The 11,723-nt window shown below is 38.8% G+C and overlaps 1 long non-coding RNA gene across 2 annotated transcripts in view; it reads left to right on the top strand.

Annotated features, from left to right (window-relative positions):
* The window catches only part of LOC141577446 (uncharacterized), a 38,103-nt gene extending 26,485 nt beyond the window's left edge, over window positions 1-11,618 (top strand). For both annotated transcript variants that reach the window (XR_012506341.1, XR_012506344.1), the window contains exons 3-5: window positions 882-1,029; window positions 2,835-2,956; window positions 6,133-11,618. This is a non-coding gene — a long non-coding RNA (uncharacterized LOC141577446). The remainder of the gene's footprint in view (window positions 1-881; window positions 1,030-2,834; window positions 2,957-6,132) is intronic.
* Window positions 11,619-11,723: the final 105 nt, after the last annotated feature.

Genomic DNA, 11,723 nt, shown 5'->3' on the forward strand with positions numbered 1-11,723 from the left:
GATTTTTTTTTTCTCTCCATTTTTTCCCCCATTAGACCTTTTTGAGAACAGGAGCCTAGTCTCAAGTCCCTCAGGTCTAGAGTAAAGAGTATCTCTCACGACACCCAACCAGTTTTGTACCCAGTAATGTCTGAGTAAATGAAAAAATTAGCCCAGAAACTTGATAGTGAATATGCGTCACTCATGATTAGGAATTTGTTACACACATGGAAACACAAATATACAAAAGGACAATTCACACATACATAAATAGTGTAAGTACTCTCATAAGTATAATACAAGAACTTTATTTGGTGCTAACTGGAAAAAGAGCAGTCTAAAGTAGTGAAGATCCTTAACCTTGTAATTTTTTTTATGTGGTTTTACTAATTTATGACCATACTGCCACAACTTGAAGCAGGAGCTTCCAGATCCTTTCTAAGCCTGTTTCTGGGCTGGCTGCGATGAACAGACGAGACGCATCTATAATTAGAGCTTTCCCTTGCCTGTATTAAATTCATTGCTAAAACCTCAAAAAAAAAAAAGTATCCTCTTAAGTATATGATGAATTCTGTTGATTATTCAAATGCTGATAAAGGAGAAAACCTGGTTATCACACATAATACAATAAAAACCTCAGTTAGATCAAGGAACATAAATCAAACCAGTAGAACACTAGGCATAAGTGTGTGGAGTGAGTGAGTGTGTTTCGGTGTGTGAGTCTCTCCATCCTGCTATCAACGCACTGAATGAAAGAAAAAGTCCACTGCCCTGAAGACTTTCTAAAGGGAAATCTTCCTGGACTGCAAGGCAGCCTGTGTCAATAACTGCTGTTACCTCTGTGGAGGCACAGTTAAACTCCCGAAGAGCTCCTTTGGTTTTATCCTTCTTTCTTTCACTAGAGCCTGAGGTTCAGTCAGCAGAAGAGGAAGAGAGCAGAAGGTTGCATGATGGAGATTAAAATTTGACTTCCACTCACATTCCATCGGCCAGGCCTCGGTGCCCTGGGGAGGGAGGCTGGGAGATGCAGGCTCGCTCTCTTCAGACTGGGTGAGCAGCTTGCTGTCCTGTGCAGCATCAGTCACCTTTTGGTTTTTGTTGTATTTGTGTAGCGTCATATGGTGCCTTCGAGTATTTCGCTCTACCCAAGCCTCGTATATGCTATTGTTTCCTTGGTATGTTTTACTTTCACTTGCTTTTTATACTTCAGAAGATTTATTTGAAAAAGAAAACTGTCATTGGAAAGCCAAAGTGGAAAAAAAAAAGAAAGAAAGAAAGCCAAAGTGAAATATCCCAAAGTGAATAGAAATTAACTATAAAAATAAACACACTAAAGACGAGAAGTTGTAAGTGCTAAGGCACTAGCAGTGCTTTCAGAGCCTCTGAGCTGAGGCTGATGATTCTTTCTTGAGAAGGGGGTTTATAAAATGATAGAAAGAGGCACAGTGTATATTTGACCAATATCAAAAAAGTATTCTTTCCTGTTTTATAAATGTAAATTCTATTTGTCCTTGATTGTAGTATTGTCAAAATTGTTCTTGTTTTTGTAGCATTTGATTAATATATCATTTTCAAACTTTCAGCCAATTTCGTGGTAAGAACCGTTTTTTTAAATTATACATAGATTTTTAAAAATCTAACTATTCTTTTCATAGAAGACTTTATATATTATAATAACAAATATATTTGAACTTACTCCTGCCATTTCATGTTTTGTCTTTCACACTGCTTTCTCTTTTTTTAACTAAAATTTTTTAAAATATATTTTTATTGAAGTATAGTCAGTTTCCAATGGTGTGTCAATTTCTGGTGTACAGCGTAATGCTTCAGTCATATAGAAACATACATATATTTGTTTTCATATTCTTTTTCACCGTAAGTTACTACAAGACATCTTTTTTAAAATTCCTTCTTGATTTGTTTGATTGATTGAATTTCTTTTTCTAAATTTCTGTTAATTTGGTAGAGCAGCTCACAGAACTCAGAGGAACATTTACTTATATTTGCCAGTTTATTATAAAGAATATTATAAAGAATATAGATAAATAGCCAGATGAAGAGGTACATACGCAAGGTCCAGACGGGTCCCAAGGGCAGGAGCTTCTGCCCCCGGGAACTAAGTGCACCACCCTTCTAGCAGGTAGATGCATGAACTAACCTGGAAATTCATCAAATCTACTTGTCGGAGAGTGTTTATAGAGCTCAATCTGAAGCAACCCCTGCTCTTCCCAGAGGTCAATGGGTGGGGCTCAAAGTGCCAACCTTTGAATCATTTGGCCTTTCTGGTGACCACTCCATCCTAAAGCTCTCTAGGGGCCCCACCCTAAGTCACCTCATTAGTATAAAATTAAGTGTGTTCAGAAGTGCTTATCACGAATAATAGATATGCCTGTTCCTTAGGACATAGCAAGGGTTTTAGGAGCTCTGTGCTACAAACCAGGGATAAAGACCAATATATTTCATATGATGCCCACAGTATTGATCTATTGACTTCTAATCCCCATCCAGTACTAAAGAACTGCCCAGATCCAGGAGGCATTTTCTGACTTTGGGACATAATGCCAGAGAATGTCACATGCATGGCGCCCCCTGGAGTTTGCAAAGCATCAGTTCCTGTGTGAACAGTATTATTCCTATAGGGAAACGTTTAACAGTTTCTCTGAATTCTGTTGAGTCCTGTGAAATTACACAATTGTCTAAGACGGTGATTTTTTTTTTAATTGTCTTAACACTTGGAGCATTTTTGTAGATCTCAGTGTTTGTGGTTTTGGGTGTTATGAAAAATTTCCTTCGGTTTGATGAGATATCCCCTTTATTTTCTCTTTTTCTGTCTTCCTGGAACTTTTATTTGATAGGTGTAAAAACTGATGAACAGAAATCTCAATTAAAAGAGAGTTGGGAGACCAGACAGGGAACTTCTCGTGCCCTCCAATACTAGCAGAGCCCTGCAGGAGGAAGAGACTCCCTCCTCTTGTCGGTGAGACACTGTCACAAATCAGCCAATGAAAAGCCACTGTACTTTGAACTCTTTCTCCTTCCCTTTTTTACCCACTACAATTTCCCTGTACCCCCAGTTTCCCATACTCATTCTCTTGCTGAATTTCCCTTTTTCCCTGAAACTCTTCTCACCCCCTTTTCCTCTGAACCTATCAGAACCCATCCCTTTAAAATTAAACCTCCTGAGAATCCAAAAGCTAAACCCTTAATTTCTTATATTCCCTGGACTACAGCTGAAATGTAGGCCATAGTCAAGCATTTTCCCAAAGTAACCGATGATCCTCACAGAGAAATAAATATCGTCATTCAAACTTAACCTGCTTTCTCTGACTTACATCAGCTAGTTCATATGCTTGTAGGTGAAGGCCAGGTCCAGCATTGGATGAAAATCCTGAAAGGTCTTTAGGACTGAGAGATCAGCCTTCTAACTTATTGTATGATCAGATGTGGACAGTTGCTAGGTGACTTGGTCAACCAGTTCCTAAGGCTTTTCCGAAGTCTGTTGATTGCAACAAAATTCAGCTTCACACACAAAAATCTGATAAATCTGTTCATGACTATTTTAATTGACTTCGGATTGTTTTTGAAGGAGATTCTGGTCTTCCTTCAGATGTTGGTTCCACCTGGGTATCTTTTACGTCTGTGTTTATTAATGGGCTAAACGGGGACCTTTCCCTACCAGTAAAAAGGACCAGGATGGGATGGGAAACTATGTCCACTCCAGATTTGCTTAATCTGGCAAACCAGCTCTCTCACACTCTAGATGAGTCACCTAAAAGAAAGACTACTAAAATTCTTAGTCAACTCCAGCAAATTAAGTCCCCTAAACAAAGCCAAACCTTCTAGTTTCTGTTGTCATTGCAAAGAGCCAGGACATTGGAAAATAGATTGTTACAGATTCAAGCTCTTCAGGTTCTTTCAGTCAACGAACCAGTCTTTCCAACATCCTCCCAGTTCTTAATCACAGGGCTCTGAAGAACTACAAGGATCTTCCTAATCTTTCCTGTTAATCAGCTTGCAGAAACATTTCTCCAGATTGGGGATGATCTATTCCACTCCTAAGTGACTGGAGCCACACTGTCAGTGCTCAACCCCACTACTATAAAACAGCCCCTGCCCCGGAGTACTGAAACAGCTCAGATCGTGGGAGTCTCTAGTGAACTGCAGAAGGTTCCCATCTCTGAACATATTCCTTTTTGTTTAGGCCCTTTGAGACACACAGCCTTTTCTCCTCAACTCCTTCACCCTATCTGTTTATCAGGCCAAGACTTCTTAGAGAAATATCATGCAGAAATTTCTTTCCCCTAAAAGGGGGAAATAATTCTAGAATGTGACAGTAGTCATCAAAGCAGCCAACCAGGTGAATTTGAATTTAATGAACATTTGGTATCTTTCATTTGCTCTGTCTCTAATGGGACTGGAGCTGATTCTGGGAACATTAATCATTAGTCCTTATTGAATCATGTACCACCCTCCTTATGGGCAAAACCTTCAACTGATTTTGGCAAAATTCACTGTGCACCTCCCATCAAGATTCAAATAGATCTCTCAGAACCTCTTCTCAGAATTAATCAATACCTATAAGTAAAGCCTTCAAGGCATAAAACCCATCATAGCAGGTTACAAGGGTCAAGGCTTCATTATCCCTTTTATCAGTCCTTATAATACTCTCCATTTTCTGGTAAGAAAACCTGAGGGCTGAGGGTGGAGGTTTGTCCAGGGCCTCCAAGCAGTTGACAGCCTTGTTATCCCTTGACACCCCTGTTGTTCCTGATCCTCACATGGCACTAACGTCCGTCCCCCGGAAGCAGGTTTCTCACCTGACCGACCTACGCGGTGCATCTTTAGTATTCCAGTTAAGGAAGCTGAGCAATACCTTTTTGCCTTTACATGAGGAGAACTATTCACTTCGACAGTAATGGCTCGGGGTTATTATTACTCAGAAGTCCTACTAGCCGATCTGGGTGATATAAAGTTCCCTGGGGTTCTCCTTGGTTGCACCGTGTGGATGATGTGCTGCTTTGCTCTTCTCAAGCCTCCTCACAAGAAAACAGCATTCAGTTGCTAAAGCTTTTAGTCTTAAAGGGGCATGAGGTCACCGAAGAAAAATTGCAGTTTGCCCAAACCCAGAGTCGATATTTAGAGCATCTGATATTAGAACAAGGGGCACACCTAGACCCAGATAGACTTCATGGCGTCCTAAAGTCTCCTAAAGCACAAAACTAAGCACTAACTGTCAGGTTGACTTGGGCTAGTTGGTTATTGGTGAAACTGAATTCCACATTTCTCTCTTATGGCCAAACCTCTCTACATTTTGTAACAACCCTGATCCAGTTTTATAGGAAGAACAAAAGGACATAGCCTTCAAGACCTTAAGGAGAGTTTGATGAACTCACCTACCCTTGGGCATCAAGATGATCAGATTCTCCTTTTCATCTTTTAATATGAAAAGGAAGGGAATGCCCTTCCACTGCCCACTCTATGTTCCCTTTGTCTTTAGTTAGTACCTCAGCGGATCGGGTTCCTTCACCTGGTGGGTGATCCAAACCTTCATTCCTGGAGGGTCTGAGCCATCGGTCGCGCTTCCTGGATTGAGTGGTTGTAGTTTTCCATTGATTTTAATCACAAGGCCTGATGATACTAAGAGACCCTAAGAGATCTGTGTACCCCCCACACACTCTCCATTACCTCTGTTGTGGAGTAGCACTCCAGTTGCCCCTTGGTAGTCAGAAGCAGTCACCCCAGCCAGCACAGTCACTCCCTTCTTGGCCAGGTGGCAGTCTTAACTTCCAGCCCAACAGATAATCATTGTGGTGTAGTGGAAGCATTCCTCCCTTTGGAACTAAGACCTCTAGGCCAGCAGAGCATAAAGTCATGAGCATAGGAGGCAGAGATTTTGCCACTGGGTTACTAGGGGTAATAGTGAGTGGTGCCCCGCTCATTTCCAACCCTTGATTCCTGCCCTGGCTGTGGGAGAAACAGCACCATATATTGGATGCTGGTTCAGACTGTATAACAGCCTTCTGGAGAACCTTGCCCCAGCCCTGCCAGTAATCCCGCCTAGCTGGACTTATTAGCCACTCACCCTGATGATCACTCAGAGATGACATCTCCTGCTATTCATATTTGTTCACTTTGAATTTGCCTTTTTTCTAGGGTCTGCTCTGAATTCAACAGTGGTTTTCTTCAGGATGTGGTTTTCTTCAGAGCACTGGAGCTTTGGTTTCTCTTGCTCTGCCACTTCTCAGTCAACATAATACAAACTACAGTTGACCCTTGAACAACTGAGGGATTGGGCCCCCCAACCTCCCCAAACAGTCGAAAATCCAAATGTAAACTTTGCAGTTGGCTCTCATATCTGAGTTTCCTCATTCTTGGATTCAACCAACTGAGGATCAGATTGTGTTGTCCTGTAGTATATATTTAGTGAAAAAAATCCATGTGTAAATGAACTGACCCTGTTCAAACCTGTGTTGTTCCAGGGTTAACTGTGTTTTTCATCATCTGTACAATTAATCGTCCCACACAATCACTTTTTCCATCATCGAGAAATTCCTCGAGAAGTCTTATCTGTTCATGGAATCCTTTCTTATTTTATAATGCTACTGTGAATTTCTTCCCAGATTTTAAGGGATTGGGGGCATAAAGGGAAGGGAGTGCATGTGTTTGGCCTGTCATGTCTACCTGCTCTCTGGCTTTGATGTTCAAATGTAACATATCAAGACTAGAAGCAAAGGGCTTCTGATTAAAAATGGTGAATTAGCAAGTATTTATCTCCTTTATCTCATAAAGCAAAATCACTAAACTTTATCACTAAAGCAAAAATACATGAATTAAAAATGTGTGTCTGTGTGTTTAAAATGTAAGGACAAATGAAATGGAAAAGGACACATAATGTATGAGGAATTTCCTCAGCTTTCAAACAGAAGTAAGAAGTGACTGACTGGAGTGGAGTTGGTACACAGAGCCAGTCAGTTCACCCCACAGAACCCCTCAGAGGCTCAGGACTTGCACGCTGCGAGGAGGCTCTCCATGTGCTCCAGGACCACCTCCCTAGGCCACACAAGTGGGCAACTATTTCTCCCCTCACATCCACACCCCTCACCAGGTAAGGGACCAGAAGGTGATTCTCTGGATAATTTGAACCAGAGAAGCTCCAGATTCAGGAAAGCCAGTTGAATAAAGGGTTGTCATGAGATAAGGGGCTAACAACATGGGATTAAAAGAATAATTACCTATCGAACTATAATCTCTTGTATTGGATTCCTCACACTGTTGTAACAAAGTACCACAAACCACAAATTTGGTGGCTTAAACTACATAAATGTCTTTTCTCACATTTCTGCAGGCTGAATGTCTGAGATCAAGGTGTAGGCAGGTGCGTTCTGAGGGCTGCAAGGAAGGCTCTGTTCTGTGTCTCTCTCTGAGCTTCTGGTGGCTTGCTGGCAATACCTGAAGTTCCTTGGCTTCTGCCATGTCACCTTGAGCTCTGTCTTAATCTTAACATGGCGTTCTCCCTGTGTATGTGTTTCTATGCCCAAAGTTCCCCTTCTCACAGGCACTAGGCATATTGGATCAGGGGCCCATCCTATTCCAGTATTACCTTATCATAACTAATTACCTCTGCAGTGACCCTTTTTCCAGATAAGGTGATATTCTGAGGTCCTGGTGGGTTGGGACTTAAAGATACAAATTAAGTAGAGGGGACACAATTCAACCCATAATAGCTCTCTTATCCATCCTGTTCTCAGAATTCCAGTAACTGGACATATTATACACATTCTTGTGTTGACCTGACAAATAGACTGCCAGGTACTTCTCTAGCAAAGATGATTTATCCAAGATCAGCCGAGAGTTGCAGCTTGGGGTCTGCAACCATGGTGAGCCACATGCAGGCAGCCACATGTACAAGCCCCTGAATGGCAAAGGAAGGAGAACGCTTTTATAAAAAGGACAAGGAAGTTGGAGGGGTGTAGTAAACAAAGAGTCTATGTGTTTTCATTGGCTGAGCCCTTGCAGGAAAGGAGTCTTTCTTCTTCCTCTTGGGCTCTGCTATCATCACAGGGCATGAGAGCTCCCCCTTCTGGCCTCCAGACTCTAATTGTGGCTTCTGTTTTTTTAATTTTCTACATTTGTCACATCTCTTCCTATGAGTTTGAAGAAACTGAAAGCACTTAGGTAAAAGATTTTCAACAACTTACTTTTGGAGTTCTCCAAAAATTGTGTTTTGCTTCTGATTACTCTACCTGTTGCCAGATCCCATTCATGAACAGAGGGATTCCAATCAGCTGTTTAGTTCTTAAATATAAATGAGCATCTATGAATCACTCAATACTTAAATAATGTTTCCAATAGGGAAGAGATAGATTAAAATTAAATAGTCAGAAATAGAGGTGCCTGGATGAAATAAAGACAATGCAGGAGCAGAAGAAAGCTTTCAAAAAATTATAATTGTCACAGAGAAATGAAAGAAAAAACTGTGGTCATAGACCTAAAACGGGATGCTATGAAAAGGATATGTTCAGAAAGCAAGAAAGAAGTCTTCGAAATCAAAAGCAGGATGGAATAAATGAAGGAGAGTAGATTATCAAAGAAATAATATAAATATAATACAAAATAATATATATTCCATTTGTTTCCCCAGAGACCTTCTTTCTCAGCCCTCTTTCCTCTTGCTCCAATCTGAGCCTATTTTTTCCCGTAGGTTCAATACAGTGGTACACCTAAAAATGTGGATTAATGACTACATGGATTCTAGACATGAATTTGCTACTTACAACTCGTATGATCTCACAGTGAGTTGGTAATATTTTATGTTAGCCAAAGGTGTAGCATTAAGAATCTACAAGGGGAGAAGATGAAGCAGCATTAGAAGAGAAAGAAGGAAATCAGATAGGAAGGAACAATTAAGGACAGATGGCCATTGGTACAGGGAAAGATTGGACCTTAATTCTTTTGTGTTACTGCTATACTGAGTAGTAAAGAAACTTACTGTTGTGTCCTAAGCAAGGAGGTGTTAGGCGATCTCCCAGTAAAAAAAGTATTCAAAAGAGTGTAAGTTCCACAATAACAACCCTCATGGAGATGAATAGAATTAGGTGACAAGTGATTACCAGACATAAGAGTTCCAATCCTGATCTAATGCTGGTTTTCTAAAATAGGAAATTAAGGTATTTTATTGAACTTGTAAGTTTTAAAAAAACTACTTGATGATATTTTATGGCATTCATCGTTTTCTCACTAACTGGAAGATTTGGAAACATGTCTCCAGGGTTTAGTACTTAGTACACGTGTATTTGATGTAGGTGTTATTGAAGCATAGTGGGATACTACATACAAGCAGCTAGAAAGTTTGGGCTATTTATAAAGTAAAAAGTACAGGGACACTGAAGTCATAGCTTTGAAACTGACTTCCAATTATATACTTAGTGATGAATAACTTGGGAAAAAGAATGATGACTTCACTTTATAAATATGCAACTAAATTTTATAAGGGTGAGTTTTAAATAATTCAAAAAAAGATGTTTTAAAATATTTGTTCAGCATTTAAAATTCTTTAATATTCTCATTAATAAGGTAGATGAATTATGTGATATTACTATTCTTTACAGTTTGGATGTAACATTATGGGAGCAGGTTTCAATAAACGTCTGCCTCATATTTTGTATGTGACACAGCTAACATGTGCTTGTTGTAAATGAGTCAACATACAGGCGTGTATAAAAGAAGGGCTAATACTCCCCCATCTCAGTAATCTTAACCATTTGCTGTGTGTTTATTACCACATACTAACATATTGCACTTTGTATAGATTGTTCTTTTTTTTCCCCTCAAAAGTGAGTAAATATACTGTGTAATTCTTTTTTTAAATTTAGCAACATTGTAGAAATCTATTGTGATACATACTTCTAGATCACTTGAATAGCTCCATAATATGGATATGTCATAATTTTTGGACCATTCCACTACTGTTGGACATTCATAATATTTGCAGTTTTTTGTGATTATAATAGTAAGATGAACTTCCTTTTACATGTATCTTTATACATTGGCTATTTTGTTCCTGTAGGATATATTCATTAAAGTGGAATTTGCTACGTTAAAAAGAATACATAAAATCATTCTTACTGTTACTATTGAATAGGTCCTACATGAGCATGGAAAGAAAAAATTCAAAGAGAAGGCATTTAAAACAATGTCTCTTATTACATACCAAGGCCTTTTATGCTTAAACAGAAGATTGTAGAATCTGTCATCTAACATAACATACCAGCTCAGGGTGGGGGGATTATGATCATCATTATTAATGTGGGATTAGGTACACCAGTGACTCTCTTGATATCCAGTATTCAAAGGAGCTCTTGATTTACCATGAGCATTGCACTAGAATGTGTGGCAGGTTCTTATTTTACAGGTATTTAAATTGGTCAGTCTCATAGTTTAATAGATTTTAATCTGGAAATGGATATTTTATGGATAACATATGTTACCAGATTTTCAGAGGCTGTGCGGATCATCTAATTTACAAATTTCCTATTTTTATTTCTCTTCTTGTACAAAATGAGACTTGGAGAATCAAGATGAAAACAGTGATAACTATTCTGTTGGTAATTTACTAGTCTAACAAGGAATGCTTAAAGAAGTTGGCTAGAAAAGACAACATGTGCCCTTCCCTGCTCCTGCCCCATCACTGTATTAGACAATGAATCATCTTTATTTTCTCTGATGTATCTCCAGTGGCTAGAGTAGCGTCAGGCACATGATAAGGACTCAATAAATACTAGTTGACTGCATATTATTCAAATTTAACCAAGAACTTGAGGCCATAGGCTTTTAGATGATCTGATTCCAACATTTAAACGAGAGAGCTAAACATTCATTCTAAGTAGTATGCATATAAAACAGTTGAAATCAAGTAACGTATTGAAGGGGTAATCAGATGGAAGTCATGCCATACTTATCAAATTCATCACATCACAAATAAGTCCTATTGTACTTCCTAGTTTTAGTCTTCGCAGGGCTAGGTTAGCTGGCCTGATCCCAGGAGCATCTTTGCATCATAAGATAACCATATTACAGGTGCATAATACAATTCAATTTACACACAGAAAAAAAAAAAAGTAACATTACGAGACCCAGAGGCCAGAGGCCCATACATTCAATTGGTTTACACCAATAAAGGCTATAATGAGATACTTTAAGAAAAATGAAGACAAGCCTCTGATGGTTTGGAGATGTTAAACTAGAAACAGAAGTATTGATTTCTTAAGGTCCTTTCTACTATTTCGATTCAGGAAAAACAAGTCAATTACTTTAAAAATTCATTAATTTTTCTCCAAACAGAAGTGAACAGAAGGAATATTTGTTCTAAAAACTATGTAAAACTAATAAAAGGCAAGACAGTTTTCCACTTCTATGCATTTTCCCCCCAGTGCCGAATAATATAGCAAACCTTTCAAAAACCCAGTAAAACTTATGAGAACAAATTAGGTCCTTGTCTTTCATAATTACTATTTCTAAAAGTAGAGTGTTGAGTATATTTCCAATTAAAAGCACTGATTAAGCTTGTTTAATTATTACTTATGTAATTTTAGGAGAAAGGGGCAATCTGTAGCTATGATATGAATCTGATTTGACAGGATATATGCTTTTATATTGGGCATAAGGGTTAATAATCTTACAGAGATATAACTAGTAGCAAAATAAAACTAAATTAGTAAAATTGTAATCTTTTGAAATTATGAAAT

The sequence above is a fragment of the Camelus bactrianus genome, chromosome 1 (assembly GCF_048773025.1).
Source record: "Camelus bactrianus isolate YW-2024 breed Bactrian camel chromosome 1, ASM4877302v1, whole genome shotgun sequence".
Lineage (NCBI taxonomy): Eukaryota > Metazoa > Chordata > Mammalia > Artiodactyla > Camelidae > Camelus > Camelus bactrianus.